The following is a 7,129-nucleotide window of genomic DNA, read 5'->3' on the forward strand; positions in this document are numbered from 1 at the left end:
CGTGAGCCCAGGCCGGTTCCGTTAGCAGGTGTGACGGCAGAACGCGCGGCTGCAGCGCCAGCAGGAGACGGGAGGCTCTCCCTGCATCGTAACCTGCACCCCGACCTCAGACGCCCTTTCTCATGTACGAAGAGCAAACAGCAGCGACTGCTGGGAGGCGAGGGAAGGATCAGCACTGAGTCAAGGCCAACCCCGGGCCAGGAAGGAGCTAGCGCACCCGGTCTGGTCTGCGGTGTCTCGTTTAGAGAAGCGAGGGAGGCCGCGCAGGAGCAGAGCAGGGAGGTCGGAGAAAGGGAGAAACACGGGGACCTGTGTTCCACGTGAGGTTCTTTTCTTTGGGATTAAGCAGACTCTGGGGCCTGAGCAGGATTTAGGGGGGGGACCCTGAGAGTGACGGGCTGGGGTGTCTCCAGCCTGGCACGTGGGTGCAAAGTGGATTTTTTTTAAGTGAAAAAAATATGCTGATTATTGAAAAATAAGATGAGACTAAAAATAGAGTCTGGGCGAGAAGCTCTGTTTCCGTTTAAAAAGCACCGGGAGATACCAGGCGAGTTCCTTCTCGCGTTTCCCTGATCTGGTCAGAGAGGCGGGGGCACCGGGACGCTCACTCCCTCGTGGATTCCCTACCCCCTGCCCAGGTCCACAGCGAGGGCCCAGCACCCACCCTGGTCAGCTCTCTGGCAGGTGGACAGTGACGAAGCCCATTCTCCAGATGTGGGAAACTGAGGCCGAGAGGAGTCAAACGTGAAGCGAGTCCTTAAATCTTTGACTTAAGTTCAAACCCAAGTCTGGAGCCGTTCCACTGCCCCTCAGCAAACACAGATGAGTAAATACTCATGTTCGTTAAAGCAAACTCTAGGGGAGATGTCTTTGGGGGAGATTTTGCCCTTTGTGACTTTGTCTGCCTTGGGCAAGTCAAATCCTTCTCTGGGCCCTGGTTTTCTCTTCCATAAAATGGGACCATGTCACCTGCCTCCCAGGGACGCTGAGGGTAAAGTGAGTGACAGGGCTGTGGGGTTATGCTTAGACCAGACCTGCCTGTGGGTACCATTAGAACAGTAGCTGCTTTGCGCCAAACCTGATCTGTTAGCAGAAGCTGGCCTGGCAGGCGGCAGTCCAGGCAACAGTGGTCCCAGGATCCCCCATCTCTGATCCTGGGGCACCTCCCTAAGCCAGACAAACCTTTCTCGGGCTGGCTCAGCACTGAGCCCTGCCCAGCTGGAGCAGGAGACTAAGCCTTGATTCTATAAATAGCTCCCTGGCCGGTCACCATGGAAACCTCCCAGAGGGGTGGGTCAGCCCCCCTTGGGGGACACTCCTCCCCAGGGAGGCTCAGGAGGGACAAGCTTTTCAGAAAAGAGGCTCCTGGGCTCGGAGGCGGGGAGTCCCCGCGAGGTCGGGGCTCGGAAGCGGGGAGTCCCCAGGAGGTCAGGGCTCGGAAGCGGGGAGTCCCCTATGGATCGAGGCTCGGAAGCGCGGTCCTACCTGGAAATCACGAGCTTCCCACGTGGGAGGCGGTGCTGTTCGGGTTCACCTGCGGGAAGACACAGGAAGGTCACGCCAGGTCCAGCCCTCAGCATCACGGCCGGCACACACACTCACCCATCCCATATTCCCTGCACACCTACTATGTGCCAGGTTCTGGGAAACGTGAGCCTGGCAGACCAGGCCTGCTCTCATGTAGCTTATGTTCTAGGGCCGTGGTCGGCAAACCGCGGCTCTCGAGCCACATGCGGCTCTTTGGCCCCTTGACTGTGTCTCTTCCACAAAATACCATGTGCGGGCGCGCCGGTCCCTCCGGCTCCGCCGGTGCCTATGCTGATGCTGATCTGCACCCTTTCGCCGCAGTAAACCATCAACATGAGACTAATGGGCTTTCTGAGTTCTGGGTCCTCCCAGCAAATCACCAGACCGCGGGGCCCTTGGGGACCCGACACAGGGTGGGCCGAGCCCGGCGGGACCGTTCTTGCCTTCGCAAGACCCACACCTGTCCCTCCATGAAGTAAGACACCGACAAACGAGTCCCTGGTCACTTTATTCAAATAATAGATCTATTTTCTGTGTCCATTTAAGGGCTGGGGAGGAATCAAAGAAAGCCTCATATATTAAATTTTTAAATAGATTCTTTGAATTCAAAAATAGGGCCTAGGAGAGGCACGGGGTGGCCTGGTCCCAGCCAGCAGCGCCGCCCAGGCGCCCTGCACAGGAGCGAGGCGGCAAGGCCACTTCTTAGAAAAAGTTCTCGCGGGAAAATATAAAAACCAAGTTTCCAAAGCTGGACGGTGTCCACACTCCCGCCCTCCATCCCGGAGGGTCCGAAGGCAGCGTGTTTCAAGGAAAGTTTCCAAAGATCCGGCTTTGCAAACATATGCAAATCACCCCTGGGCAGCAGTCCCTTTGCCGGTTAATAGCAAGCAATATGCTTGGATTAGAGTCCGATTTCCACTGGAGGCAGCTTCTCCCCTTCCTGGCGACAGCCACTGCGGAGACCTGAAAGCAGGGGAGCCGTGAGCCCAGGCCGGTTCCGTTAGCAGGTGTGACGGCAGAACGCGCGGCTGCAGCGCCAGCAGGAGACGGGAGGCTCTCCCTGCATCGTAACCTGCACCCCGACCTCAGACGCCCTTTCTCATGTACGAAGAGCAAACAGCAGCGACTGCTGGGGGACGAGGGAAGGATCAGCACTGAGTCAAGGCCAACCCCGAGCCAGGAGGGAGCTAGCGCACCCGGTCTGGTCTGCGGTGTCTCGTTTAGAGAAGCGAGGGAGGCCGCGCAGGAGCAGAGCAGGGAGGTCGGAGAAAGGGAGAAACACGGGGACCTGTGTTCCACGTGAGGTTCTTTTCTTTGGGATTAAGCAGACTCTGGGGCCTGAGCAGGATTTAGGGGGGGGACCCTGAGAGTGACGGGCCGGGGTGTCTCCAGCCGGCACGTGGGTGCAAAGCGGATGTTTTTTTTTTTAATGAAAAAATATACTGATTATTGAAAAATAAGATGAGACTAAAAATAGAGTCTGGGCGAGAAGCTCTGTTTCCGTTTAAAAAGCACCGGGAGATACCAGGCGAGTTCCTTCTCGCGTTTCCCTGATCTGGTCAGAGAGGCGGGGGCACCGGGACGCTCACTCCCTCGTGGATTCCCTACCCCCTGCCCAGGTCCACAGCGAGGGCCCAGCACCCACCCTGGTCAGCTCTCTGGCAGGTGGACAGTGACGAAGCCCATTCTCCAGATGTGGGAAACTGAGGCCGAGAGGAGTCAAACGTGAAGCGAGTCCTTAAATCTTTGACTTAAGTTCAAACCCAAGTCTGGAGCCGTTCCACTGCCCCTCAGCAAACACAGATGAGTAAATACTCATGTTCGTTAAAGCAAACTCTAGGGGAGATGTCTTTGGGGGAGATTTTGCCCTTTGTGACTTTGTCTGCCTTGGGCAAGTCAAATCCTTCTCTGGGCCCTGGTTTTCTCTTCCATAAAATGGGACCATGTCACCTGCCTCCCAGGGACGCTGAGGGTAAAGTGAGTGACAGGGCTGTGGGGTTATGCTTAGACCAGACCTGCCTGTGGGTACCATTAGAACAGTAGCTGCTTTGCGCCAAACCTGATCTGTTAGCAGAAGCTGGCCTGGCAGGCGGCAGTCCAGGCAACAGTGGTCCCAGGACCCCCCATCTCTGGTCCTGGGGCACCTCCCTAAGCCAGACAAACCTTTCTCGGGCTGGCTCAGCACTGAGCCCTGCCCAGCCGGAGCAGGAGACTAAGCCTTGATTCTATAAATAGTTCCCTGGCCAGTCACCATGGAAACCTCCCAGAGGGGTGGGTCAGCCCCCCTTGGGGGACACTCCTCCCAAGGGAGGCTCAGGAGGGACAAGCTTTTCAGAAAAGAGGCTCCTGGGCTCGGAAGTGCGGTCCCCGGGAGGTCGGGAGGTCGGGGCGGAAGCGGGGAGTCCCCGGGAGGTCGGGGCCAGAAGCGGGGAGTCCCCTAGGGATCGAGGCTCGGAAGCGCGGTCCTACCTGGAAATCACGAGCTTCCCACGTGGGAGGCGGTGCTGTTCGGGTTCACCTGCGGGAAGACACAGGAAGGTCACGCCAGGTCCAGCCCTCAGCATCACGGCCGGCACACACACTCACCCATCCCATATTCCCTGCACACCTACTATGTGCCAGGTGCTGGGAAACGTGAGCCTGACAGACCAGGCCTGCTCTCATGTAGCTTATGTTCTAGGGGAGGGGCTGAAGCGCACACACAGGCACGATGCTGGCCATGTGGCTTGTGAGCCGCAGTTTGCCGACCACTATTCTAGGGGGAGGGGCTGAAGCGCGCACACAGGCACGATACGCCCGGCAACACGTGGGCCACAGGATGACGGAGGGGCTGCTTCAGCCGGAGGAAGGGGCCGATACAGTGTGTGTGTGTGTGTATGTGTGTGTGACTGCGCTGCGGTGAAGAACCAGCATCTGGCCTTTGTCCTGTGCCCGGCACACAGCTCCTAAAACCCACAGCCTCTCCAAGCATCTTCTGAATGCTAATGAGATGGCTGGTGGCTGGGGGGCCCACAGAGCTTCAGGATGGGGGGCTGGTCGCCGGAAGGACCGAGGCATGAATAGAGGGGTGGGACTCTCAGCACCACACCCCCCGACCTTAGTAATCACTGGCCTGTGACCGAGGCAATCATGAGCCCTCCCCAGAAATCCCAGCTTCCCGCTGGGCGGGCGGTGCGTCCAGAGAGCCCTCCCCAACCCCTGCCTGGGCACCTCCCACGTGGCTGTTCCTAACTGTATCCTTTATAATAACCTGAGGAGTGGGCGCCGTGGGTGTCCTGGGCACCCCCTGTGGCTGGCGTCTGGCGGGCAGTCCGCTGGGACTGTGCCTCCACCTGAGTCAGTGTCGGGCTGAACTGAGCGCCAGCTGGTGCCCAGACAGTCAGAGGACCGGCTGCCAGTGTCTGACACCCTCACACTCCACAAGCAACAATCTAAAAGGAGAAACCGAGTCCCGCCCCGCGGAGGTCAGAGGTCGGGAGGGACAGCATTCCCGCGGACAGAACAGCAGAAACCTGGAGGGAGGGTGTCCCAGCCCAGGGAGTGAGCAGACACTGTCACATGAGCTGCAGGTCTAGTGTGTGATGCTTTGTTTTGCTGGCTTAATATTTCCCTGTTTTTGGTTTCACGATGACCACGTGGGAGGACCACACGTGACTGCGGCTCGCTGACGGCCCCTTTACTTGGCTCTGCCCTGCGGTCACTTGCAGGGTTTGCAATATCCTGGCTGAGTCATGGGCGGGGCGCAGAACGCGCGGCTGCAGCGCCAGCAGGAGACGGGAGGCTCTCCCTGCATCGTAACCTGCACCCCGACCTCAGACGCCCTTTCTCATGTACGAAGAGCAAACAGCAGCGACTGCTGGGAGGCGAGGGAAGGATCAGCACTGAGTCAAGGCCAACCCCGGGCCAGGAAGGAGCTAGCGCACCCGGTCTGGTCTGCGGTGTCTCGTTTAGAGAAGCGAGGGAGGCCACGCAGGAGCAGAGCAGGGAGGTCGGAGAAAGGGAGAAACACGGGGACCTGTGTTCCACGTGAGGTTCTCTTCTCTGGGATTAAGCAGACTCCGGGGCCTGAGCAGGATTTAGGGGGGGGACCCTGAGAGTGACGGGCCGGGGTGTCTCCAGCCGGCACGTGGGTGCAAAGCGGATGTTTTTTTTTTTTGGGGTGTCTCCAGCCTGGCACGTGGGTGCAAAGTGGATTTTTTTTAAGTGAAAAAAATATGCTGATTATTGAAAAATAAGATGAGACTAAAAATAGAGTCTGGGCGAGAAGCTCTGTTTCCGTTTAAAAAGCACCGGGAGATACCAGGCGAGTTCCTTCTCGCGTTTCCCTGATCTGGTCAGAGAGGCGGGGGCACCGGGACGCTCACTCCCTCGTGGATTCCCTACCCCCTGCCCAGGTCCACAGCGAGGGCCCAGCACCCACCCTGGTCAGCTCTCTGGCAGGTGGACAGTGACGAAGCCCATTCTCCAGATGTGGGAAACTGAGGCCGAGAGGAGTCAAACGTGAAGCGAGTCCTTAAATCTTTGACTTAAGTTCAAACCCAAGTCTGGAGCCGTTCCACTGCCCCTCAGCAAACACAGATGAGTAAATACTCATGTTCGTTAAAGCAAACTCTAGGGGAGATGTCTTTGGGGGAGATTTTGCCCTTTGTGACTTTGTCTGCCTTGGGCAAGTCAAATCCTTCTCTGGGCCCTGGTTTTCTCTTCCATAAAATGGGACCATGTCACCTGCCTCCCAGGGACGCTGAGGGTAAAGTGAGTGACAGGGCTGTGGGGTTATGCTTAGACCAGACCTGCCTGTGGGTACCATTAGAACAGTAGCTGCTTTGCGCCAAACCTGATCTGTTAGCAGAAGCTGGCCTGGCAGGCGGCAGTCCAGGCAACAGTGGTCCCAGGACCCCCCATCTCTGGTCCTGGGGCACCTCCCTAAGCCAGACAAACCTTTCTCGGGCTGGCTCAGCACTGAGCCCTGCCCAGCCGGAGCAGGAGACTAAGCCTTGATTCTATAAATAGTTCCCTGGCCAGTCACCATGGAAACCTCCCAGAGGGGTGGGTCAGCCCCCCTTGGGGGACACTCCTCCCAAGGGAGGCTCAGGAGGGACAAGCTTTTCAGAAAAGAGGCTCCTGGGCTCGGAAGTGCGGTCCCCGGGAGGTCGGGAGGTCGGGGCGGAAGCGGGGAGTCCCCGGGAGGTCGGGGCCAGAAGCGGGGAGTCCCCTAGGGATCGAGGCTCGGAAGCGCGGTCCTACCTGGAAATCACGAGCTTCCCACGTGGGAGGCGGTGCTGTTCGGGTTCACCTGCGGGAAGACACAGGAAGGTCACGCCAGGTCCAGCCCTCAGCATCACGGCCGGCACACACACTCACCCATCCCATATTCCCTGCACACCTACTATGTGCCAGGTGCTGGGAAACGTGAGCCTGACAGACCAGGCCTGCTCTCATGTAGCTTATGTTCTAGGGGAGGGGCTGAAGCGCACACACAGGCACGATGCTGGCCACACCCGGCACCACGTGGGCCACAGGATGACAGTGGGGCTGCTTCACCTGGAGGGAGGGGCCGATAGGGGGTGTGTGTGTGTGTGTGTGTGTGTGTGTGTGTGTGTGT

General features: G+C 58.4%; 2 protein-coding genes across 2 annotated transcripts in view; both read right to left on the minus strand.

Annotated features, from left to right (window-relative positions):
- Positions 1 to 1,605, minus strand: part of TFIP11 (tuftelin interacting protein 11) — a 28,381-nt gene extending 26,776 nt beyond the window's left edge. Inside the window, exon 1 of the mRNA XM_014542480.1 lies at positions 1,486 to 1,605. The gene's annotated coding sequence lies outside the window, so the exon portion shown is untranslated. The remainder of the gene's footprint in view (positions 1 to 1,485) is intronic.
- A 411-nt stretch (positions 1,606 to 2,016) lies between these two features.
- TPST2 (tyrosylprotein sulfotransferase 2) overlaps positions 2,017 to 7,129 on the minus strand; it is a gene marked incomplete at its 5' end in the record, with an annotated part of 15,561 nt that continues 10,448 nt past the window's right edge. The window contains 1 exon segment of the mRNA XM_005869804.2: positions 2,017 to 2,490.

The sequence above is a fragment of the Myotis brandtii genome, unplaced genomic scaffold, assembly GCF_000412655.1.
Source record: "Myotis brandtii unplaced genomic scaffold, ASM41265v1 scaffold303, whole genome shotgun sequence".
Taxonomy (NCBI): domain Eukaryota; kingdom Metazoa; phylum Chordata; class Mammalia; order Chiroptera; family Vespertilionidae; genus Myotis; species Myotis brandtii.